This window comes from Charadrius vociferus, unplaced genomic scaffold (genome assembly GCF_000708025.1).
Source record: "Charadrius vociferus isolate BGI_N301 unplaced genomic scaffold, ASM70802v2 scaffold15, whole genome shotgun sequence".
Classification (NCBI taxonomy): domain Eukaryota; kingdom Metazoa; phylum Chordata; class Aves; order Charadriiformes; family Charadriidae; genus Charadrius; species Charadrius vociferus.
The window spans coordinates 1,137,783-1,164,371 of record NW_009650064.1 but is presented as its reverse complement, the minus strand read 5'-3'; the positions used below and the strand labels follow the sequence as shown (position 1 = coordinate 1,164,371).

The 26,589-nt window shown below is 40.3% G+C and overlaps 1 protein-coding gene across 2 annotated transcripts in view; it reads left to right on the top strand.

The window, feature by feature from the left end:
• Positions 1 to 2,034: 2,034 nt before the first annotated feature.
• The window catches only part of OXR1 (oxidation resistance 1), a 146,031-nt gene continuing 121,476 nt past the window's right edge, over positions 2,035 to 26,589 (top strand). For both annotated transcript variants that reach the window (XM_009891803.1, XM_009891802.1), the window contains exon 1: positions 2,035 to 2,224. The gene's annotated coding sequence lies outside the window, so the exon portion shown is untranslated. The remainder of the gene's footprint in view (positions 2,225 to 26,589) is intronic.

Sequence of the window (26,589 nt, the reverse complement as noted above, 5' to 3'; positions counted from 1 at the left end):
TTTTTCAGTGGTGCTCAGTGATAGGACTAGGGGTAATGGGCATAAACTTGAACATAGGAAGTTCCATCTTAACATGAGAAGGAACTTCTTTACTTTGAGGGTAGTGGAGCACTGGAACAGGCTGCCCAGAGAGGTGGTGGACTCTCCCACTCTGGAGACATTCAAAACCCGCCTGGACACTGTCCTGTGCAACCTGTTGTAGGTGACCCTGCTCTGGCAGGGGGGTTGGACTAGATGATCTCCAGAGGTCCCTTCCAACCCTAACCATTCTGTGATTCTGTGATACTGTAATAGCAGTAATTATTCTTAAGATATTTAGTCAGTTAATCTCTTAAACTAACAGATTCCATTCTCAGTGCAAGAAGCCATGCTGTTTAATTGCAACCGACACATGAAGAAAATCTTTTAAAAATAAGGAAGCACAGAGTTAAGAGGGAGGCTGTTTAGCATTAAATCATTACCCCAATAAAATTATCCGTTGGCATTACAGAACTGTATCATTTTACTTCACTTGCTTCAAATTTTCAGAATAATTATGATCCCTTCATCTCAAATTGGTATCTCACTGCAATGCCATAAACCTCTTTTCTTTCCAGGACCAAATAATGTAGTGTACTATATACATTTATATACTTAATTTAAGAAATTAATTTATAGACTTAATTTAAGAAAAATATTTACAAATGTGTATGTAGTGAACTTCATAACAGAGCATTTGTCTTTATTCAATAACTCTAGTAGCATAATAACCTCTATTTTATGTTACTAGAGATAGAGGAGATGCCACAACTATGATGATTCAGTGATGGGAGTGTACTCACCACGAGTCGGAAGTAGGATTTGAGAGTTTTTCTGTCTCTCTCCCACAGAACTCTGATAAAAATACTAGATTTGGGGAGGAGTGGAGAGTGATTATGTCATTTGCCTTGACTTTAGCAAGGCTTTTGACACTGTGTCTCACAAATACTTGTAGCCCAGTTAGGACGTTATGTCCAGATGTGTGGGCAGCTAGATGGGTAAAAAGCTGGGTGAATGGTTGGGTTCAGAGGACAGCAGTTAAGTCGTACTCTAACTGGATGCCAGTAATGAGTTGAGTAACACTGATTTCTTCTGCAGGACAGAGAATTTCTTTTCCTCCTGTCTATTGCTGTTGCAGTACACAAAGCGATACCTGGGGTTAGTGGGATTCTTGAGTTTCAGTGAGAAACAAAATGTTGAAACCATTCCAGAATGAGAAACGCAGTTGTAGCACTACGTCTGAATTCAGAAGATCATAAGTCTGTTCCTTTCTCTTGGGGCTTTCAGCAACTTTGTGCAAATGATTTAATTTCTTTTTACACCTCTCGTGTGTGGAAACTTAAGCCAGGCAACTTAATAACAGTATAATTTTTGGCATCTTATCTTCTCTGAAATAGATTAGGGATTGATCCTTCAAGCAGCTCAGCAGGCTGATCTGAGGGCAGTTTACCACATGTGAGATGCAAATCCTGTAACTGATTTAGCAGGAAAATTAATACAGGGCCTAATTTATCACTGCTGTTCTTCTGTGTTCTGCCGTGACATACACGAATTGTTGTACAACAAATGTATTGCTGTTATTCTATACATAATCGAGGTATGTATAGAATAGGTATGTAATAGTGGTTTCTATTACCCTCTCACAGGAGTGGGACCTGTGTGTTGAACAGTAGTGCTTAGCATCAACTCCTTTCCATTCCTTCCAATGAACTTGAACATGCATGTGGTTATCATTAGACAACCATATTTGTTTAACCTTTCAAAGGAAGGAAGAGGTCTTTGGCACGTTCCCAATAAATCATTTTGGGACTGGGCCTGACTGATTCCTCTGGCAACATATTGCTTCTCACCTGATAAAAATTGAGTGGAGAGTGGCCTTGTAGTGTTTGTGCTGGGTTCGTTAGCGCTTGTGAGAGGCAGATATGCTAATGGGAATGGTACAAACAAGAGGGATAGGTGCTAATGCTAATGGTGATTAATAATACCTTACTGCCTTAAATTGCCTTTAGATTGAAGAAAAAGTCCCAGTCGGTGGATATTAGTGGGTCAGGATGCAACCCAGTGGCAGCTGAAGCTCAGACACCTCAGCCCAGTAAATCTTTGCTTGCCACTAAGACAGCTGCTTCTGAGGAGGAACAGAACAACACCGCAAACACCCAAAGGCGCAATCCACGGAGGAGTGAGTTGAAGAGATATTACACCATTGGTGAGTCTTCTTTCACAGAAAATAATCAACTATGCCTATTAAAAAGGCAAGGTCTTCCTGTTTGTGTTTTATTTCTTTTGGTTAATTGCAGTTGGCTGCTAAGATTACAAATGCCCACAACGAGCATTAAGATGTTGTATCTTAATGCAGATGTCAAACTACCTTGAAAATTAACCTGCTTTATTTATCTTGCACCATTTACAAGAATTGTTTCTTCTGCCTTTTTTTTTTTTTTCTTAAGAACAAGTATTGAAGAAAACATAAAAGCAATTTTGGGAGGAAGAATACAGGAATAAGATAGTTGCCTTTGACAATGGATTGCATCAGAGTTTTGGCAGAGATTGTTTAGAAGGCTCCTGGTTAGAAAGGATTTCCAGTATGGAGAGGGAGGAGGCTTGCGGAGTTTGGATTGGGATTTATTTCCCAATAAATCATTTTGGGACTGGGCCTGACTGATTCCTCTGGCAACATATTGCTTCTCACCTGATAAAAATTGAGTGGAGTGGCCTTGTAGTGTTTGTGCTGGGTTCGTTAGCGCTTGTGAGAGGCAGATGTGCTAATGGGAATGGTACAAACAAGAGGGATAGATGCTAATGCTATGCTTTGAGGAGACAAAATGACAGTAGATTTAAGAAAAGAAGGTATAAAATTTAATTGTGGATTTGTGTGCTGTTGGATTATTGCAGTATAATGTGGTCATTTCTTTGTTCTAAGGTAAATATTTGCATGTATTAAACTTGCCTAAAAGGTAAAGAAAAGATGTGTTGCCTTAAACATCTTTTATTGCGTTATGTCTGAACCCTTGAAGTTGGCTATCATCTTAAGTTATGTTCTTTTTAAAGAAGGAAGCTGCATTAGCAGTCTACACACTTTAATAATGAAGGCTGTATTTTAAGTGATGAATGATTGTATGCGTTTGCATTTTTTGATGTCCTGTGTTCAAAATGGGCTGAGCACCTGCCTTCTGAAAACTCATAGAAGTTCCAATTATCATGCAGTCCTGTCTACCCCAAAATAGATAGAAATGAGGCAAAGTGAAGGCATTGATGGGTTCGTTAGCATCTTGGACAATAGGCCTAAAATTTTACTTTAAAAATCGCAAATCAGATAATGCTTCTTTAAAGAAGATCCTATCATTTAATGTGTGAGAATAGCACACTAAAAAGAAATACTTTATACTTAAGGATAGAACGTGTTTTCTGTAAAAGCATAGTTAAAGCAGTGCACTTGAGTTGCTTTTTACTTTAAAATGTATCCTCTAAGAAATTCGATCTATGGCTTTTTTCTCCTCCTTCCTGCAAATAATCTTAAAGGAATAGGAAAGATATGCGAAGATTGCTTCATAACTAAAGCAGGGGATGGAATGGGGGAGTTTCGCATTATAGTAATAATAAAAGTAGAAATCTACCACATCATCAAAATGAGTTCTTAATCTAACTCACAATTAAAAAATATTATTGGTAAATTGACTGTAATTGAACTTTATTTACCCAAAACCCAGCCTGTGTATGGAAGCACGGACTCAGGTTTGCATTTATCTACTTGTTAAGTTTGACTTGCCTGCATTTTCTCTTGGCAACTTTTACAAAAACCTTATAATGTGAGCTCTGTCAGTGTTAGTAACCTGGATGCGCTTCTCGTGATCACAAGGTCTGAGCATTAATAGTTCAGGATCTAAACCTCAGTGCTGGAATAACAGAATGTTGTTAATACATTGGATTTATTTGTTTGAATATTGGGCAGCATTTGATTTGACAGACTTGTTGACTGGAAAAGACCTCTGAAGGTTATGTAGTTTGGTGTCCTGTTTGAAGTGGGACTCCAGCCAACATTAGATCAGAACAGCCAAAGCTTTGTCTTGCCCAGTCTTGACAATCTCCAGGGGTGGATACTCCACAGCCTCTCTGCGTATCGTGCTGGAACATGGACAGCATGTCCACAGACAACCGTATTCCCGGGCAACTTGCCCATAAACAGAGGCTAATGTTTGTGAACAGCAGTTGTAGACCCTGGGGAAGTATGAGGGGAACAGACCACAGAAAGTGGCCAAGCTTACATGTTTTTCTTAAATATCATCTTCCGTTACCCTTGTATGGAGTACTGGGTGAGGTGGCCCAGTTGGACTGACCCAGCATAGGAGACATATTAGTTTTATGTTCTTCTACATACACATAGTCTGTGTGACTTACCTAAATCACAAGGACTAAATTGCTAGAGCCAATATGACTGCATACTACATAATGTTTGAATTTTGGTTACAGGCAAATTGAAGAAACGAGGTTCTCTGTACCTTCACAAATGTTTAATGGCACGCATTCCTGAATATTGTGAAAATGAAAAATTTAATCTTGGGCAGCACAGTACTGAAACCAGATTAACATGTTTACTCTACTAGCTGAGTTGTCCTGATATTGAGTCTATGGCTTTGATAATCTGAAAGAAACAATAGTTGTCTTCTTAGAGCTCACATCAACTTCAGCATACTTTAAGTTATGACCTATATCGCCCCCTTGATCTAAAAGTAATTTTCTATGACTTGTCTCAAAAATTATTTCTAATAGTCAAAGTCTAATGAAGTAGTGTGTAGCTTTTTGAGGATGAGTGTACTGAAGCTCCTGCAATGGGCTGGGACTCTATAACAGAAAAAAATATCAGATTCTAGTGATGTTTTCTGTACAGTTGGCTGTTAAATAGCTTAAGCAACCACATTAGACCTGTTGCTGACCTAGTACGATTACACAGGGTTTTACCTTGTTTGCATGTTGTTCTCTACTAAAAGCAACCTGTGTCTGAGATCGAGCAACATGAACTAATCATTACTGTGATAAATGGATTAAGAAAATGTGTTAGAAAACTAATGCTCTCAGCTGGCTTTGCTGCTTTGATTTTTAAAATTAGTATTCTGTTGCATTAACCTCAGACCAAATTGGCAAATGACAGTGTTTATGGTAGTGACTAATGGAGCTTGGGCAAACTAATGCCAGTTGTGTTTTGTGTTACTCTCATTTTCCTTACCAACTTATTTTCAGTAAATATCACGATCTTGAAAGTACTGTATGGATATGAGAACTGAGTTCAAATCTGGATATATAAAAGAAGTATGACATCTGTATTTAGACATGTACATATATATAGTTTATATGTTTTAAAATGTGAATGTCAGCATCACGTTGCCTATTAACTTTACGGCTTAGTTTGATTTCTTAATGGCTGCCCACTTTAATGAACAGCCATGCAGCTTAAAATTATTTATAAAGAAATGTGCAACTAGCTTCATCAACTCATGGAAGGAGTAAAATCAAAAATTTTAAATTTTAAAAATATGTGGTTTGTTTTTTTTTTTTTATTTGGCTATGCAGAAAGCACTTCAGAGGTCTTTATATAAATCTTCCCCTTCTCTGCAGACCCAAAGATGTGCGGGCATTTACCTTGCACACATATGCTTTGCAGAAGAAATTGTAGCAGCTTGTGTATGCTTGTAGGTACTGTGTGCAGATAGAGGCAATTGTCTTAACAGGCTGTGTTCCTAAATGCTCTGTAGCTTCAGAATATCTTTTTATTTTTTGTGTCACCTTATGTGTACACAGATTTATCTTGGACCTTTCGAAGTTGAATGTGTAATGAGGAAGGAATATCCTGATAATCCCAAGAGATTTTAAAATTTCATCAGCATTGCTCCCTACTTTAGGGAGCTACCCATAAGAGAATTATTTTGCATTTCATCTTTCCTACAGACTGCATTTCAGATGCTTCACCCACTTAATGAGTGCAGTTGCACTTTTAAAAAGTGGGGAAAAAGTAGGCAAGAGAGAAGAACTGAGAGGAATAGGTAATGGGGAACAAGTTTTGTGCTTGGATGAAATGAAACAGAAAATGGAGAGTCAGTGAGGGGGAGAAATAACTCTTCCATATGGCAGGCTCAGCAGGCAGGAAGGCTTCTGCACCTCCGGTGCTGAACTGGTGTGAAGAAATTGAGTGGGAACTCCGAGATTAATAAGGCAAGTGTAGGAAAAACAGTCTGCATGGTGGGTTGGATGAAGTTTTTTGGAGAAGTCTAGAAACAGAACCCAAGACGCTTAAAAATAAAAACCTAAAATTAGACTTTTTAGATGCCTCAGGCACTTAAAAATTCAGGCCACTTATTTCTGAAGTGCTTATTGTTGAGCAACTCCCTCGAAAGAGAAAAGAAGGTATCTGGGTCTTCAGCGCTCTAAAAAGTGGGCTGGAATGTTATACAACGGAGAATTGTATGGGTAACCTGAATTCAGTCAGGCTGTGTCACCGTAACGCTGTGTCCAGGCTACAAGGAGCTCTTCTCCGCTGGCTTGCACTGAGCCCAGGTGCAGCATCACAGCTGCGTTGCTTGTAGGACGCGACTGAAGGATTGTGGACCATACTTCATGGTGTGATGCCTCAGGATACGTGTTTAGCAATTCATTAAAGTGACTGAAGTAGATAATGTTGTTACCCTATAAAGACATGTAGCTGAGGTGTATATTCTAGTTCTCATTAATCCATGAAAGCCTGGTGCCAAGTGCTTAGATACCTCTCAGAGGATATACCCAGTAGACTATCTACCTAGTAACCCTGGTTTCGTAGATGTAAAAGGCCTTCTTTTGTTCTATTTGCCATTAAAATAAAACTGCAGCACTGGTATAAAGTAAATACATATCTTTATGCAACCATCTTACTTTTAAGTAATCTTCCCAATTCTAGGAATCGGGCAAAAGAAATCATGAAGCAGGACAGTAGTTCATACCAGAAAACATTGTTAGAGTACAGTGTTGGTGGGGAGAGGAGGAATGCAGCAATCTTTATTATATCTTCTAAGAAAAGCCGTAATGCAAACATTGCTGTACGGGCGTCTGCTAGCACAGCTTATTTCATTTAGAAGACAACTATCAGCTGTCTCAGGAGGCATCTTTTGTTGGTATAGTCTCTGTCATCAGTGGAAGGTATTGCTGCTACAGCTACACATGCTTAGTAGTTTAGACAGAATGCATGAGTATGTATTTGTGTACATAATATACAGCATGAGGACACTTGGGAAATACTAATTGCCAAAGTTCTCTTCACTGCAGTGGTTCATTTTTTAAAAATTATTTCATGTTGCACCTGTTTAAAAAAAAAAAAAAAGGAACAAGCCTTTTCTTCTCCATTCTCTCTTGCAGATGAGGTCAGCAGAAATCATAATAGAGAAAATATTTTCTGCTACCTTGACCTGGCCATATTAGTACTCTACACTTGTATATTCCTTCAATATCAACATGTTACCTATTCAGAGTAGTGGAGTTAACTGATACAAAATCAGTGTGGAAAAGAAATGAAGCTTTGGGGATAAGCAGCTCTGAATAAATACATATTAATTGACAAAGTTTCCAAAACAAGTGTCTAGTAGCTAATGCCAAAGTGATAAATAGGAAAAGACAGACTTTCTCATGGACTCCTAATCTTGTTTGTAAGAGAGAAAGTTTCAGCGGGTAGTCACTTTAAATTTAGTTGGGATTAGTTTAATCACTATCACTAATTTAGTACTTCAAAATGTATCATTGTGAAAAGAAGATGGATCTTCCAAAGAATTTAATGGCATAGAAATTTAATGACTGGTCACAAGAATTATTATTAATGCAGAAAACAGTATAAGAGAGTGTTTATAAAGAGATACAGAGTATAATAGAGAAGATTTTATGGGGAACCCTAAAACAAGATCATCTTTTTCAAGTGATTAATAAGTCATAGTCTGTTCTTCCTGTTGTGAAAGGGATAACTAAATGAAAACTGATAAGCTGCTATTTGGTGGATATAACTATACCTAACCCTTCTGCTATATGCTTTCAAGTGAGTCCATTTAAGTCATGACTTTTAAAATTATTTGAAAGCATAAATAAATATCGTTTACATATGCAGTAGATATACTTTCTCTCTGTTTATATACATTTTGGGGTGCTTCCATAAAATTATTACTGGCTTTAAAATATGGCAGAGCTACCAGATTAAGTGTGAATTCATCCACATTTATTACTAAATTTATATGGTGTAACACTATCTGCTAATACAAAACTGTTAGGTGGGACTAACATCAGTCCAAGCGGTGATTTTGTATGTCAGAGATCTCTTACCCTGATGCAGCTTTGTCACTCACGAACCAGCTTAGCCATTTTGGAGAGCTGGTGTGAGAGAGCCATAGACCATTGGTCAGACATCACAGTGAATCTGCTATTGGACTAACTGGAAAAGCAGAACATCGTTGCACCTGAAGATATATGCTTACTTACAATCAAGCTGAGAATCTTAGGGGGTTTATCTCGTGGGACTACTTGCTATTGTAGTCACAGAATCACACAAAGACTCACAGAATGGTAGGAGTTGGAAGGGACCTTCAGAGATCGTCTAGTCCAACCCCTCTACCAAAGCAGGTTCACCCACAGCAGGTGGGACAGGAACGCATCCAGGTGGGTTCTGAATATCTCCAGAGAAGGAGACCCCACAGCCTCTCTGGGCAGCCTGTTCCAGTTTTTCCTCATGTTCAGGCAATTTCCTGTGTTCCAGTTTGTGCCCATAGCCCCTTGTCCTGTCGCTGGGCACCACTGAAAAAAGTCTGGCCCCATCCTCTTCACACCCGCCCTTTAGATATTTATAAGCACTTTTGAGATCCCCTCTCAGTCTTCTCTTCTCCAGGCTAAACAGACACAGGCCTCTCAGCCTTTCCTCATAGGAGAGATGCTCCAGTCCCTGGGACCATCTGCTGGACTCTCTCCTGTAGCCCTCCACTGGACCCTCTCCAGTAGTTCCCTATCCTTCTTGAACTGGGGAACCCAGAACTGGACACAGTACTCCAGATATGGCCTCACCAGGGCAGAGTAGAGGGGGAGGGAGGATGACCTCCCTCGACCTGCTGGCTACACTCTTTTTAATGCACCCCAGGCTATCACTGGCCTTCTTGGCTACCAGGGCACATTGCTGGATCATGGTCAACTTATTGTCCACCAAGACTCCCAGGTCCCTCTCTGCAGAGCTGCTTTCTAGCAGGTCAGCCCCCAACCTGTACTGGTGCATGGGGTTATTCCTCCCTAGGTGCAGGATCCTACATTTGTTCTTGTTGAACTTCATTAGGTTCCTCTCTGCCCAACTCTCCAGCCTGCCCAGTTCTTGCTGAATGGCGGCACAGCCTTCTGGTGTGTCAGCCACCCCTCCTGGTTTTGTGTCATCAGCAAACTTATGTCCTCATCCAGGTCACTGATGAATGTGTTGAACTGATTACCAACAAATTTAGGGGGCTGCCTCTTGCCTTCTCCTCTAAAATAAGCGTAAAACTTATTTGAAGAGCAGACAATGTGGCTGTTCCTATTGTAGTGCACAAATCCCTTCCTGCTCTGAGAGATTTTATTTGGGGTGCCCTAGAAATATCTTATTCCTTTTAGGGGACATGATCTGATAATAATGGGTATATTTACTGTAGAGAGGTTTTCCTGCAAAGCATACTCTGCTTGCTTTCCAAACACATCTTTGAAAGGTTCTTCTTATCATTTGGCCGTTGAATATAATTGCTTTGTCTCTTCTGCAGAATTTAATGTGGTTCCTTTCTGTAGTAACTCTGGAATATCCAATCTCTGTCCTATTTACAAAATTAACTTTCTTTTTTGTTGCTAATACTAGCAAAGCATGAAACATAGGTAGGTATATTAGAAGTTGTTGGATAAGCGGTGGAGTTTGGTGCAGTAGATGCTGTAAATTTGGGCTGTGCTCCCTTCCTTTTAGAGAAGGACAGGTGGGAGATGAAGCTGCCAACTCTCTCTTGGAGAGATCCAGATGCTGTTCGCGCACATTTGCCGAGTCTGACTCTGTCCCATTCAATGTGCTTACAATTTCCTTATTGAGCACTCACTGCTTTTTGAGGAACATCATTCTGATTGCTTCCTTTCAAATACGATCTCAGAAACTTTTACAGGAGGAGGCAATTTTCCTAGCACCTCATTACCTGTTTGTGAGTGATAAGGAAAGGGAAATAATTTGTGGAACGTGTGGATAATGTGGAAAGTGGCTTTCATAGCAACAGTAACTATGCAAAATTCTTAGTCATTCACCTTTCATGAAGATTTTTATTACTGATTCAGATCACATAGCTACTCTGGATGAGCAAGCAAGCATTTGTTCATGTCTTTGTTTTTCTCTTTTTTAGAATTTGAAACTTGGAACTATTAAAAGCCAGCTTTTAGTGTTGTATCCTTCTTTTGTCCTTTACAGATACCCTGTGTATCCTTTGAATATAAATGAGTTCTGAGCTGTAGAGACAGCATCCACCAGAAGAGTGATGCTCATTAATGTCCTTTCATCTCAGCATGCCCCTTTTCTTAGCATCTGGTTTTGTTTTTAATCATATAGATTGCTATCGTATCATCTGCTGAGTCATTTTGGGCAAGAAGTATTTCAGGATTTTATAATTTCCTTGCTTTACATCAGGACGAAGCTGAAATCTTTTATAGTTCTATAGGCAAGCTACTCAACTTGCAAGATCAGCTATGTACTCTTGGGATACTAAAATTTGGATCTCTGTGGGAGAAAAAAGAGGAACAGGTTTGACCTGTAAGTTCTAGGCTGATAGAGGATGTATCACCTTTGGTCTTTCTCTCATTGGAGGCCTTCTGTATAAGGGAAAAAGGACTACTTTAAAAAAAAAGACACAATTTCTAACTCCTCAAATGTGCCTTGAGAACCAGTCTTTTGAGTATTGTGAAATAGCGGAGTCTTCCTTCTAACAGTAAAAGAACAAACAAGGAAAATGTGGATTCACTGCTGAGATAGCTGGGTGATTTAGTTATTGCAGGTGCAGATAATGCTGGGGCTTTTGAGCCTGGAGACAGGGTGCAGGGAGGACAATAATTACTGGTAGTGGGAAAGGGCTAAGACAGGCATCTCTTGAGAAAAATCTTGATCCACAAAGTTCATGGGACTCAATGGGATCCACATGAAGGATGCTGAAGGAGCTGGCTGAGGTCATTGTGAAGCTGCTCTCTATCGTCTTTGAAAGGTCATGGAGACCATGGGAGGTCCGTGATGACTGGAGAAAGGCAAATGCTGCACCCGCTTTTTATCCAGGGAACTATAGGCTGTTCAGCCTCACTTTTAGTCCTTAGGAAAATCATGGGGCATATCCTCTTTGAAGCTATTTCTGGACAAGCGAAGGAAAAAGTGATTTGGAACAGCCCGTATGGCTTGACCATGGGTAAATCATGCTTTTTGAACTTTATTGCCCTCTGAGACGAAATTAAGAGATCTGTGGATGATGAAACACTGGTAGATACCATGAACCATTACTTTAGCAAATACTATGTTTTGGCATGGTCATCGTCTTCCAGAGCATCCCTGTGTCCATGTTGGAGCATTATTGCCTTTGCAGTTGGACTACTTGATGTCTGGAAAAACTCAAAAGGCAGTAAGTCACCAAGATGTTCAGGCGTGCTGTTAGGAAAGGCTGAGGGAGCTGGAGAAGGGACAGATTCAGAGGGACCTTACAGCAGCCTGCCACTATTTGTAAGGAGGCTACCGAGAAGATATCTGGTAGTCTACTCTTTACAGTGGTGCGTGGCAGGATGATGGGAGACAACTGACATAAATTGAAATATAAGAGGTTTAGACTTTATATAAGGAAAAACTTTTTCCCATGGGGAGAATCAAGCAGTGCATCAGGATGTACAGGTAGGTTGTGCAGTCTCTATCTTTAGAGGTTTTGAAGACCCAGGAGGATAAAGCCCTGAACAACCTGGTCTGATCTCATAGGTGACCCTGCTTTGAGCAGGTGATTAGACTTCAGATCTCCTGAGGTCCTTTCCAGCCTGATTCAAGCTTGAAATTTGAGGAAGTGAGTTTTCCTGCACAGACAGAGGGCTGTTCTTAGCTTACCACTTTCATCAGCAGAGAAAGCTCTCCTCAGCCACTTATGAGAGCCCAAATTTTGTAGTCTTCAACATGGACTACTAGGCTATGTTGACTTCCATTTATTTTACCTGTAAACTTCTCTATGAGAAGAGGGAATATTCTCACACCAAAGCACCTGTTGTGGTTGTTCATATTTTATTCATTCATAAGTCAAATTTGAAGTTTACAGACAGCTTGATAATTCTATACAGCTAAAAAAAATGTACTAAAACTGATTGTAAAAAATTGTGATTTTTTTTTAATTGCAAAGAAAAAGTTTAAAGTAGCTGAATTAGTTATCTGTTCTTCTGATTCCCCACTCTTTAGAAAGAAAAAAAAATGTTTAAAAGTTCTTAAAAAATCACGGAAGACTTGTTAGTGCAAGGAGAATCTGATAGTTCTGTTATACGGAGAACAGAAGTGATCCCTAAAAGTATTATAAAAGCTATGATTTTTGGGTGTTAATCAGAGACCCAAGTTTATTGATAGCATCAAATGTCTTAGTGTATTTTTTATTTGTTTTCTTAAGGTTTCTTTAAATCCATAAAAAAGCCTGTAGAGATGGGAAGGGGCGGGTGGAAAAAGACATTTTAGAAAAGACCAATGCACAAATACCGCAGGTAATCTCAGTTTGGGAAGTGACTTCCCTTCCCTCTGAAGGTAACATTGCGATGGGGAAGCCGGTAAGTTTCCTTCCATACAACTTATATGTGAGCACAAAATCCAAGATCAAAGTCTGATGTTACTATTTCTAGAATAACTATACTAAAGCAGAAGTTGGTTTGGAATACAGTGACGGAGTGGCCAAATCTGGCTGATGCTGGGAATGGGTAACACCAGACAACCAGTCTGGAGAGGCAGGACCAGTCTCTGTCACCATGAACTGCGGTTGTGTCGAGGCAAGGTGGGCTGCGCTGACGGGATGGGACTGTCTCCCTCCCCTACAAGCAGACTGCTTTCCTGCGAGTCTGGGAACAGTCTAATTGAAGTCATTCTTACTGTACTGGGACAGACCCTACCCGCTGTTTAGTATTTCTGGGTCCTGGACATGAGGGGCTACCAAATATCTCCCAGCACATACTGGGCTCCAAACAAGCTGTTTGAAAAGCTTCCTCTTCTACTGCCCCCTTTTTTTTTTTTTTAATTTCTTTTTTCCAACTAATTTTTACCCTTTCCTGTATTCAAGCTTTCTCTACATTGCTAGATAAGAATGAGATGCAATTTTCAGAAGACAGAGCTGCTGGGTTAGGTTCATCTCCAGGACAGCTTGCTCTGAAGTTTCTTTTGTGTTTTAACAAACTGGCTTGTTATTATGCTCTTCCCCAAAAAAACCCCATGGGAACTGAGTGTTGTTGCTAAATCCTGTTCTTCCTGGCCCATGATAAAAATCGGTTGGATTTTATCAGGAGTTATTGTACTGTTGAGTGTTCCACAATTACAGAGCATTAGTATGCACATAGGAGTATGCAAAGACTTTGCAAGCATAAAATATTCAACATTTATGAAAGAAGCCTTTTTATAAATTTAGATACTAATTGACCAGATATGTTCATGAAAACTAAATAGTGGCAAGAGCCCACTATGTTTCCAATGAATCTCATTAATTAATATGCTTGAGAGATTCTTTTATTCTTTTAATTTGCAGAAGATAGAATGACAGTCTCTTTCCTCTGCCAAAGGAAATGTGGCAAGCAGGATTTGTTGTAAGAGTTGTTGACTCGCAGTTTCTCAGGCACCTTAGCCACACATTTGTTTATGAACATGTGTGACCACTTGGGTATGTAATTAGGTGCTTTTGTGATCTACCTACAGTTTAAATTATTTTGTTCCCTTTTCATTTGTGTGTAAAACAGTGTTGAGATTGGTTGTTTGATAGTTTCCCAGGTTTGTAGTATTCTCGCTGAATAAGTCTGAGAGAAAATAGGTCCTCCATTTTTGAAAGCATAAACCTTAAATGTACTAAGAAAAGTAAGCAGTGTTTTGAGAAATTGGCTTAAATTCATTCTACAAATGAAATCACAATTTTTTTATCTAAGAACAAGAATCTCTTGTTTTAACAAAACATGAAACGCTGTTCACAAGTCAAGACTTCCCAACATAGCTGCTAACGTTAACATCAGCTGGGTCCCGAAAACTGCTGGGATCTCAGAGAGAAGCTGTTGACCCTGAGAAAATACTGAATGACACCACTGCTGACTCTGAGCAAACAAAAAGTCATCTAGTGGTGCAGCCCAAACTCAGCTCTAGCAGAAAAAGATGAATCCCTGTGGGGCTGCAACTACGTAATCCACAGCTGCGTTGGATTTGATAGTTTTTTGGTTAAGCTAGAACAATTTTGTCGCATTATCTGACACTGATCTAAACCTGTCCTGATTTGTTGTGGGGTGTTTTCATCAATATTAAGTACATACATTCCCACCTGTCAGATAGAAGAAGATAATATAACAGTTGTAAAAGATAAAGCTTATTTCTTAGTAGCAAAGACGTCATTGTCTTCTGGAAAACAAACTAACCCAAGTAGTTTGGCCTTTTTTACATACTACATTTCTCTTTAAGGGTTACAGATGGGATTGTAACTCATCACAAGTAAAAGGTATGAGAGGTAGATAATTTGGGAAGTAAAGGGTTCACCTCAAACCCCACAGCGGTTTCTTGCAAGAGAGGAAGAATATGTTTTTCCATGACAAGGTTATTCTGAAGGATTGGCTTTTTAAATAAGAATACATCTGGTGGAATGGCATATTCTTAGGAATAGCATGTGCTTATTACACTTGATTGTAACTAACCTGCCAGAAAACACTTTTTCCAATAAGCTCCATTAATAAGGGTGGATTGGGTTCAGCTCAGTGTCTCAGTATTTATTGAGCAAGCTTCCTGCATTTGATGGTCTTTTAGAAGCCCCATCTCCTTCGCTGTTTTACTGCCATAAACACCATCAAATTCATTTTCTTTTCATTTATCGGAGACAGAAAAAGCATAACTTCATTTTCTTTTGGATAATTTGCTGATTTCTTCTTCAGGGCAATAAACATTTTTCTCTACACTGGCAAGAACAACATGCTGCAAGTAAGTTCTTTTGTAATGATTTAATTTTAGTACTTGGGGAGGGTTGCTAAATGGCAGTTAGGGACAACTTGAAAACAGGATGTTTAATTTTATTTTTTGAACATGAATAGTGAAGCTGTCCAACATTGGGAGAGAACAAAAATTCTTTGTTATAACTTGTATCTGTATTATTCAGTGAAGAAAGGCTGAGAGATGATTTCATATGGTTGAAATCGTATGTCTGAGGGATCTATAATTCATCTGAATACACCCTGTATTAATAAGCTCTGCTTGGGTACAGGAAGAGTTATCCGATCGCAGAGGTAGTGGTGTTGGAGACAAGGAGTGGGCAGCACTGAAGGTATGAAGGATGTAGGGTCAGCAAAGCACCTATACAAGAAGAAAGCAGCCAAAGGGTAGGAGTGCAAGCAAATGATAAAGGAGCTCAGGGAGTGAGGAAGACAGGAGCTATCAGAAAGTTCACTTGAGAAGAGCTTGAATAATCATGCAGTATATCAGAAAAGCCCTGCCTTGTGCCATAATCCAATGTTCTGTTAACAAAATCAGCCTGTGTACTTCTGATTCTTGTTCTACTGACGACATTCACAGAATCACAGAATTTTCAGAGTTGGAAGGGACCTCTAGAGATCATCTAGTGCAACTCCCCTGCTAAAGCAGGATTGCCCAGAGCACATTACTCAGGACTGCATCCAGGTAGGTCTTGAAAATCTCCAGAGGAGGGGATTCCACACCCTCCCTGGGCAGCCTGTGCCAGTGCTCTGTCACCCTAATCGTAAAGAAGTTTTTCCGTGTGTTGGAACGGAACTTCCTATGTTCCAACTTGTGCCCATTGCCCCTTGTCCTGTGCCTGGGAACCACTGAAAAGAGTCTGGCTCCATCCTCCTTCAACCCACCCTTTAGATACTTGTAAGCAATAATAAGGTCTCCCCTCAGCCTTCTCTTCTCCAGGCTAAAGAGTCCCAGCTCTCTCAGCTTTTCCTCATAAGGGAGCTGCTCCAGTCCCTCAGTCATCTTGGTTGCCCTTCGCTGGCCTCTCTCCAGCAGTTCCCTGTCCCGTGTCAGTCGTGTTTGGTATTAAGACATTTTTAACTTTAAAGCACGAGGAGAGAGTTTCTAGCTAATATACTTTATTAATAAAAGTACAGAAATCTCATTTCAAATATACTGATAAGACGTGCTTTCCTTCAGTTATACTCTTGTGAGGGGGAAAAGGTGGAAACATTTAGCATGTTGACTCTTGCCCCTTTCCTACCTTCAGGACTTATGTGTGAATAGGATGTAAAAATAGAGAGGAAAAAACCTAAATTTGATTTTTAGTTGCTAGAGACTTCAGTGTTTTTCTAACCAATGTACATAGTATGTATGAATGCAAAATGATGTATCGTGGCATCTGACCTCATACACTGAAGAAGTATCTGTTGCTTAACAGCACAACTGATGTTTCAGTTTTGAATGTTCATAAGATGCCTGTAAATTTGTATATTATCTCTGTGCTCTGGAAGACAGGAGATGCACATTATGGTGGTTTTGTGTTTTGTTTTGGTTTTTATTTGTTGGGGTTTTTTTTAGCACAATGTATAGATTGTTTTATCTTTGCTAAAGGCAACAGTGAAAAAAAACATTATTTCTACAAACAGGACAGATTGCTAATGTTTGCAATTATTCTTATTTTCTGGGGATTATATTCCATGATCTTCAAGTTCATCTGCTCAATGAAACAAGTCCCCTTAAAACCATCTTCAGTAATACTACAGCTTTCTTCTGGTATTTATCCCATTGAAACCTCCCAGGTCTTCAGCTAGCTTGCTAGTTTGTTGCTTCGGGCAGAAGCATCAGAAATATAAAATGTATGTGCAAATTCCTATTATTTATACCAACAGCAGCCTTAGATATGCGTTCTTCCCAAGCATCAAGCCAACAATATGCCTGTTTGGGGAGAGCAGCTGTGTTTTTAAGTCCAAAGCAAAAACCAATGTCCGGGTCAGTTGGCTTCCTCCATCCCAAACCTTCCCGCGGAGGGTCTGTGGACCCCCTGGTCAGAACAGCAGGATGTGCCTTCCCAGGAGACAGGCACTGAACACAGGGGTTTGGAAGGCTGTATAACAGTGCCACCAGGTGATAGCATAAAATGTAGGGTTTGCTGCCAGAGTAATTCAGTTCAGCGATTATTCGGAGATTAACTGTTATAAAGCATAAATCATAATTTTCCTCCCTAGGCTAGTATCTGTGGATCTTCCGAAAGAACTAACCTGTGTTTGCTATAAGATCCATCATAAAGACAGAGTCCATGTATGGGAGTTTTATTGATGGGGTTTTGGGGGGAAGAGTGGGTTGCTTTTGGGATTCTTTGCGATTTTTGTGGGTTTCAGGGAGGCATGTTCAGGTTCTGGCAGACAGAATCCGTTTCTCTGAGCTTGTTTACTTCTGTTATAGCACAGATGAGAGAAGAATCAGGACAATATCCTAACAAATACCGGTCTGGTGTTATTTATGTGAAACCCCAAGGCATGTGGGATAAATGTATTAATTGTTATTGATGCCAGTTTGAATCTAGGTTATTTAGCATCAAGTAATGTTATTTGAAAGCAAATTTAATTTATATGTGACATCTGTGATGATCCTGCTGGGGTGATTTATGTAGAAAAGTTGCTAGGATTGTGATCCCATCCTAGTGGGGAAATTCATATTAATAAAAGAAAATGGAAAACTCTGAGGAGTTTGTTGGCTAACTAGTGTTAGCTGTTTGCTAACACTCTAGACATATTAGCATAATGGGAAAGCTGTTGTCATGCAGTCTACCATCATAGCAAGAGAAAACTAAACAAGCAGGAGTCCCTTACAACACAGGATATTCAGGAAGCACTGATAAAGGTAATACAGAGTGATTAAAGTTTTAAATGATTACCTCTTTAGCTATATTCATGTTTGTTAATAAAAACGGTCTTCAGTTAAAGTGTAATTGGATTTCCTTGCTTGAAGCAACCTGCTGCCGATGCGTATCCCACTCAGGGAAGTGCTACAAGTTGCTGAATTAATGGATGGTGGGGAACCAGTGTGGTTTCAGTTCAGTTCTTGTATTCCCTCTACCAGAGCTTGTTCTGCCCTAGGGTGTAAGGATGTAAAGAAACAGAGAACAGGTCTTCCCACTCTTGGAAGTTATGTTTCTTGTTCAGGAGAGGGAGGGAAGATGATGTTTGCCTTTTTCTTATTTTCTGTTTTTGTTGGGTTTGGCTTTTTTTTTTTTCTCCATAAGCTTTAAATTCACAGCAAACAACTGACGGAGAATTACATTTTCTTTCTGTAAGCTTTTATAAGCTCTATAATTTGTGCTACGTGTCTTAAAGTCTGTGAGAGTCCTTGCCTGTCATTTTGTTATTTTCTGTGATTTTGGACTAGATCCTTCTTCACTTGAAAAAGTGGGATTGCATGCAAGATAAAGACAGTCTGAAACTTCTTCATTCTCTTAATAAACACAACTTGATAGAAGTGTACTTTGTAAACAGCTGTAATGTTGGTTGGTGGGTAGAGGGTTTAAATGTACTTTTATCTTGTTGTGACTTACTCAAAGCCATCTTCATGAGAACGGTTTTAGTCTGTTTAGGCTATAATCCAACAGTTGTAATCCCGCTGCCATCAATACTGCATCAACAGGTTCAGCTCAAACCATTCAATACAGATAATTTCTGTTCATCTCTGTTTCATTTAGAATTTTGTTTCAGGCGATTTTGTTTCACTGGTGCAAGCAGGATCAAGCAATTTGCCACCACCTTTCTTAGCAGAACCCTATCAAAAAGGTTGCTGAAATCAATGAGATAATTTTGTTTCTTTAGAAACCAAGTGTCTGTCTTCCAGTTCCACAGTGCTCTAAGTTTTACACTGAAATATACACAAATTCCTAGTCATAGAATCATCTAGATTGGAAGGGACCTTTAAGATTGAGTCCAACTGTTAACTTTGCACTGCTAAAGCCACCACTAAGCCATGTCCCTAAGCACCACGTCTACCTGTCTTTTAAATACCTCCAGGGATGGTGATTCCACCACTTCCCTGGGCAGCCTGTTCCAATGTTTGATAACCTTTTCAATGAAGAATTTTTTCCTAATATCCAATCTAAACTTACCCTGGCGTGACTTGAGGCCATTTCCTCTTGTCCCATCACCTGCTACTTAGGAAAAGGGACCGAGCCCCACCTCTCTACAACCTCCTTTCAGGAAGCTGTAGAGAGCAATAAGGTCTCCCCTCAGCCTCCTCTTCTCCAGGCTGAACAACCCCAGTTCCCTCAGCCATTCCTCATAAGACTTGTCCTCCAGACCCCTCACCAGCTTCATTACCCTTCTCTGGACATACTGCAGCACCTCAACGTCTTGTAGTTAGGGGCCCAAAACGGAACGTCGTATTCAAGGTGGGGCCTCGCCAGTGCCAAGTGCAGGGGGACAATCACTTCTCTAGTCCTGTGCATGACACTAGTCCTCATACAAGCCAGTATGCCGTTGGCCTTCTTGGTCACCTTGGCACATTGCTGGCAATTATTCAGCCGGCTGTCGACCAACACCCCCAGGTCCTTCTCTGCCGAGCAGCTTTCCAGCCACTCTTCCCCAAGCCTGTAGCACTGCATGGGGTTGTTGTGACCCAGGGGCAGGACCCAGCACTTTCTCTTGTTGAACCTCATGCCATTGGCCTCAGCCTATCAAGCCAGCCTGTCCAGGTCCCTCTGTAGGCCCATCCTACCCTCCAGCACATCAACACTTCCACCCAACTTGGTGTCGTCTGCAGATTTACTGAGGGTGTACTTGATTCCCTTGTCCAGGTTATTGATAAAGATATTAAAGAGAGACGGCCCCAGTACTGAGCCCTGTGGAACACCACTTGTGGTTGGCCACCAGCTGGATTTAACTCCATTCACCACCACTCTCTGGGCACGGCCATCCATCCAGTTTTTTACTCAGCGAAGAGTATGCCAATCCAAGTCATGAGCAGCCAGTTTCTCCAGGAGAATGCTGTGGGAAATGGTGTCCAGGGCTTTCCTGAAGTCCAGGTAAACAACATCCACAGCCTTTCCCTCATCCACTAAGTGGGTCACCTTCTCCTGTTTAAGGGAACGGAACTACCCCCATGAAATTCAAATTCAGTCACTGTGACCATGGGCTAAAATGAATGGGTAGCTTTCCTCTGCTGTATGAATGCTGATCCCCTCTGTTTTCATAATACTGACAGTACCAGCGGGTAAATTAGTTTCTTTGCAAGGCAGGTTATCTGCTCTGCTGTTCTATAACATTCCTTCTTCCTGATTCCAGCTCATATTTCTGATTACTGTCTGTGAGCAACTGTTCAGATGTGTGAGGGCAGACCGTCCTAACCAGAGAAGTAAAATTTCCTGGTAAATGGCAGTACTGGCAGCCTGGTAGTTTGTACCAACTAGAAATCCTAGCAGAAGTTCCTGAAGTTGGGAAGAAACCCCAACGGCTTCGGAATTTGCAGATATGCTCTGATACAGGCTACAATAGTCTCTTCATAATAAATTATGTATGACAGCAGTCAAGTTATTAGTGTTTCTTAATGGCTAGTGATTTAAGAGTTTTTCAAATGCAGCAGATATTTATATGCTGCCATCATTCCGGAGGAGGAGAGGGTAGTTAGTGCATTGCACATCCCACAGGGAAATTAGCTGTTACCCAGTTAAACACTTCAAAATATCTATGCCTACAAATCTGATTATCAAATTAGATTAAATGCCTTCCATTTAGCCATGTAGAATTCGTGAACGCAGATAATTTAAAAACAAGTAAGCTTCACAAAACTTGGAAGCAGATATAAAACTGTGTATGTTTTTTAATGTACAATACAAATATAATCTACACTACTATGTTCAGTGGTGACCCCTAGGTAAAAACATAAATCTGCACAAGCTGTCAGTATTCATAAAGTTTACTCTGAGTTTTCTTCATCAAAGCTTTAAGCAGAATCTGGCTCATCATTTCTGCATGAGGCTGTATGGGGTAAAGGAGAAATTGGCTTCACCTGCACAAAGGTGTTGTGTTAGGAATTGCTGTGATTCAAATAGGCGTATGGAATTCTGTTGGTAGTGGGAAAAGCCTGACAGCTCCTACCTTCCAGGCAGGATGCGTGTGTGCGCAGTGCCCTGCTCGAGCAGAGAGGTGTGTGGCAGAGAAGGGGATGCAACTTGCTTGTTTCTTCCCCCACTTCTTGACTCAACGGATTTGCACCAACAGTGGAATAGTAAATTAGCCCCACTGAATTCACAGCTTCAGTCCACGAACTGGAATTCCTCTTACAACTTGAATAATTTCCTTAGTTGGAAATGTTAATTATGCTTTCTCTAGCTGTTTACTGCTGTGGTGCCCAAAATGTCCACATCTGCTTTTGGCCCCTCCAAATGATGATAATTTTTAATTATTAAAAAGCACCTGTTTATTATTTGCTTTGTGTGTTGTGTTAATTTTTCCTTAAAAAAACCCAACGCTCAGGAGAGAATTCAGCCGAACTGCTCTGCAGTATTGAAGCTAGCTTGGGGAGGAGCAGTTTGTGCTGTTTGCAGAGCTAAACCGTGCCCTCTTGGAGACCACTGACCCTCTATTCAAATAAGAACATGCAGTGAGAGCACCATGTGCGAATTTCTAGTGACTGTGTGAATCAGGATCTGATCACTGAAATAAAACTTCTGGAGGCGCAAACTGGAGTGGAAATTAGGTTCTGGTTGCTGTGCAAAGTAATCGGTGGCAGCAAAGGAAATAAACCTCTCCACTCCAGGTCCTTACTGCGTATGGTTGCACAGTTGTTACAGTTTCACAGCCATCCACCCAAAACCATCAGTAGACATCCGTCCTGTGCCTGTGTGTAATCACATCAAAGAATTTTTAACTTCTGCCATAACAATTATGTGGCAGCAAAAGTATTTTTTCAAGATGTAAGCATAGGTCTTCTGTTGCAGCTCTCGTTCTAGGTTGTCAGTGTGAAAGTACAACCCATGAGACATGAGCTCTGTGGCTGTCATGTAAATAAATGCTGTTATTTTCATAGCATTGATAAATATGTACATAAACTATTTCTGTTATCTAGAAAAGGGATGTAAATGTGGAAAAGAGTCTCATTCCAAAAGTTAAAAATACTTCAGTATGTTCTGTTCTCAAACCTTAGAAGATTTTGATTAAGAGCATCTTTATCTCTAAATATTTTACTAATGAGCACATAATGAATTAACTGCTTCCCTCATCATGCAAAGTTTCTCAAATATGGGGCGCTTACTGAAATTTGATAGTGAGGACACCCTGACATTGTTCAAGCACATGATTTACTTCTTGAGTTAAAAATGTTGACTGATTCAAGCTAATTACAAGATTACTTTATTAAGCAATGACAGTATCTTGAATGAACACAGTGTCTTCCCAGTAGCTATCTCATTTAGTAGTTTATAACTAATGTTAAGTGATCAAACTCTTAATTACCGTGACATCTGGGAGCCCCATTAGTGAACCTCTGGTGCTTGGTGCATTACAAACAGGACAAGAGTTGCCGTCCTTGCTTCAGAGGATTTCCAGCCCGAGAGGCTGCTGTGGAAGGCACGGGGCCAAGCAGCACAGAGGAAAGGGTGAGCTGTGCGGGGACTGGCCCTGTGGGACTAAGGACCAGCCCAGGAGGCTGCTCTGAAGACACCTGCCCTGCCTGTAGATATCTGGGTTTGCATATAAGGTGATAAACTGAACCGAGAGGATCCAACTGTAGATGTTAAGGTGCGAACGGTGCCTGTGCAGAACTGTGACTCCGCATTGCCCTTTGCTCCCCTGCACAAAGCTTGGCCATAGCATATGGGTTTACCAAATGGGGTCACCACGAGCTTGGAGCTCTGGGCAGAGCGCTGCCTTGCGTGCCGGGCAGGCAACTGCTGCAGCTTCTCTCGCCGCTCTCAACGTTGCTGTAGGCAGTACAGAAAGAGACTTAAGCTTAGGGTAGAACTGGAAGGGTGCTCAAGAAAGTCCTTCCAAGGAGCAATACTAGAAGAAGAAGATAAGTACGGGGGAATTAACATTAGTTAATTGAAGCTGGCCTAACTGGCGTATCCAAGGCAGAAGCCAATTTCTTCTATTATGGGCATATAAGAGTCAGGAGGCAATAACTTTAGGGTGTTATACGATATTCAGGACTAAGGGGAATGGGTTGTAACAGACAGTTACAAGTTCTTAGGATATAATTTTGCTCATTGTGACTTTTTGATATTTTACAGTGTCAATTAAATAAACAGAACAGATTTTTCCTATTTACCTGCTCAAAATACGGATTTGTGGAGCATGGAAGGAGTTGCTTCTGGTTATATCAGGAGTCTCTGAACCTCATTTTCCTTTTTTGTTTTTTTTTTTTTTTTTTTTTGGTAGTCAGCTGAATAAGAACTTTAGTTTGCCTATGAGCCATGAGATGAGAGCTTGAACTGACATTTTTTTATGTCCTCAGGTTGCAGATGTTCATGATTACTTAGAGTTTGTTTATTATTTATCTAATGTTTTTGTACTTCTGAGAAGGGTATTTAAAAAAAAAAATGTTGTTAGTGTTTTATGTTTTATACAACAGCATTATGTTTTATATGAGATAATCTTATTGGTGCAGCCAAGGGAGTATATAAGGAAAATGTTCCATGTCTGTCCTGCATTATAAAAAGATAAACAGCAACTCACCTTGCAATCTTGTATATTATAACCATGCATGTCCTCTAGCAAAGCTCTTTCCTTCTGAAATATTAAACTGTGGGACCGACATCATTATTTTGGAGTAATGATAACCCAGTGTTATGATATTTTGAATTTATAGAAGTACTTATTATTTATTCTTGAGAGGTCAAATGCTTTTCTGTGATTCTGTAGAGAATATAACTAGTTTCCCAACTGAACACTGAATGTTACTTAAAAAAAAATAAAATACTTGAACTGCAAGGAAAAGTAATATTACACTTATTTGAGCTAATATGCTGCAATTATGCTACTAAGAACTCATTGAATTAACAAGAGGCTATCAAGCTTTTCGACTCTGGTCACTAGCCCAGAACTAATTCAGGCCGGTGGCTCTGGGTGGGATCTGTGCCTTTGGAATGAACTGCTGATATGGGAATGGTTTCTACTGGTCAAGTGTGTCATGAAAGCCTATACCAATTAATACTAATGAGCTGCTATAGTAGCAGCCATGGCACAGAGACTGAAAGGTAGAGAATAATAGTGTAAACCTTAGTCTCTCACCTGTGAAGTGGTCTCTCCAGAGCTGTGTTTAACCTAATTGGTAAGATGGCACTGAGAATACGTTCAGGCTGTGGTAGTGCGGTCTGTCGGTCGTGCTAATAAAGCAGGCGCTCCAGTCTTCAGTGCTCTGGTCTAATGTACCCATCATTGCCATTACATTCAATTGCAAGTCATGGAGAACAACTGCAAAACCAGTTGTGTGTGGCACAAGGAAGCATTTTATTTACTCATGGCAATAAAACCTACAGCTCAATTTGAAGATTAGCTCATCTATGCTTATACCCTGGAGGGCTCTCAGGCATAGTTGTTGCCACCCCGAACTTTAAGCATATAAGCACCTTGAAAACAGGCGAAAAAACAACACGATATGTCTTTTTGTTTCCTGCTTCTAAATATTCAGTTATTGTATGGTTAAAGAGAAAGCATCTATGCCCCTTTGACTGTATGGTACGTTAAGAAGAGATGAATCATTTATGAATGTGTGCAGGGATTCAAGGGACAAACTGCTCCCAGCCTCAGACTGGTTATATGAGGGAGAAGGTTGCTTTTTTGGCCCAGAACCATCCTACCAGGATGAAGCTGGAACAGGACCCATCCAGGCTCGTGCAGAGCGCGTTGCTGGCGCCTGGGGAGCGGAGGAAGTGAGCTGTGGGCTCTGCCTCACACTGCCCTGCAGCGCTCACTCCCAAAGGCTGCGGTGTTGGAGTGCTCCTTAGATGAAGTGTCTTCTCAGCACCCACAATATTTTGGTGTAGCTTTATTCTGCCCTCAGCGCACACAGTTGGGCCTTCAGTGTTTGGTCATATATTTAAATGGCTATGAGGTCTGCAGACGCAACAGGCTGGAAATTTATGTGATGATACAAAATGAGCAGAAGTGAGGTGAAGAGGAATCTGCATTCTCTAAGCATGCATAAAAGACCTGAATATTGGAAAGGTGGTTTAAAATTAAAAAAAAAAAAAAAAAGCCTGTGTCATGGTTGTTGTATATGTCTTTGCAGCAACCGCAAAGATTCTGACTGGCTGCAAAAGCATGCAGGACCCTGTCACTCTGCCTGAAAAGATTTTTAACCTTTAAAACTAACACACAAACATCCCAGGGCTTTTTTTGTGAGTGATTCCTTGCTGGATATTTTAGTCCTACGTTCTCTTTTAGTTTTGTGCTCCAAATGAGATCATTCCTATTAGCCTATGGAATTCATGTGGGACAGGCAATTGCAGCAGTGAACTGTAGAAACAACTTATATGGTGACTGATTCTTCCTGGAATAGCATTTTTAAGGGCACAATGTGTTCAGCAAACTTCCCTCTTGACATATTACATGGATGACTTTCTCAGACATAGGCCAGGCACAAATCTTGCTCTTTTGACATGGCACAGCCCCAAAATAGCATTAGTGTCATGTCTGCAAATACAACGGGGCCAATTTGCTAATAAAAATCGCTAGCGACATCTATCAACTAGATTGAATTAATCAGATCATTGCCGCTGTAGCAGAGAATATAATTGTTCCTTGATGTGAATTCTGGGCCTCCAGTTACACAATCAAAATGGCACTTTCCCACAAAGATGTCTTCAGATAGTGTTTGCACGCCTACATCCCTAGCGCTGCCTGCTTTCACTCAGTTCTTAGCAGAGCTGTATGAATTGTGTGTCAAGCGTAGATTTGGCACTTCCAGTATGTTTTGGGGGAAATTTTATAAATACAGTGTTGTGCCTAAAATACAATGTTGTGACAGAGCTTTTCTTTTGCTAAGTAAGTTTGTTTTACCTTGTTAATCATTCAATTTCATATGAGATGTTAGCTGTGTAATAATTCTGAGGAAACAATCACGTTACAGTGTATTTTAAATAAATCTATGCCTCAGGCTTCTAGAAATGTAGTAAATAACGCGTCATTGCCTTTTCTTTTTCAAAATCTGTATACAACAGCAGTATTTTGTAATATAGCGTTAATTACTGGTGATATTTATAAGGTTTGAGAATCTCACAGTTTCGGTATGTAGAACTAGAAGTTTGGAATCTTTTTTTTAAGTTATGACAGAGGAAAACAAATTAGAGAAAATTAGGAAGAAATATGAGTCATTTGATTTCTCTCACTAGGTTTTTTTGTTGGGTTGTTGGGGGGGGGGGGGCGGTTATTGGA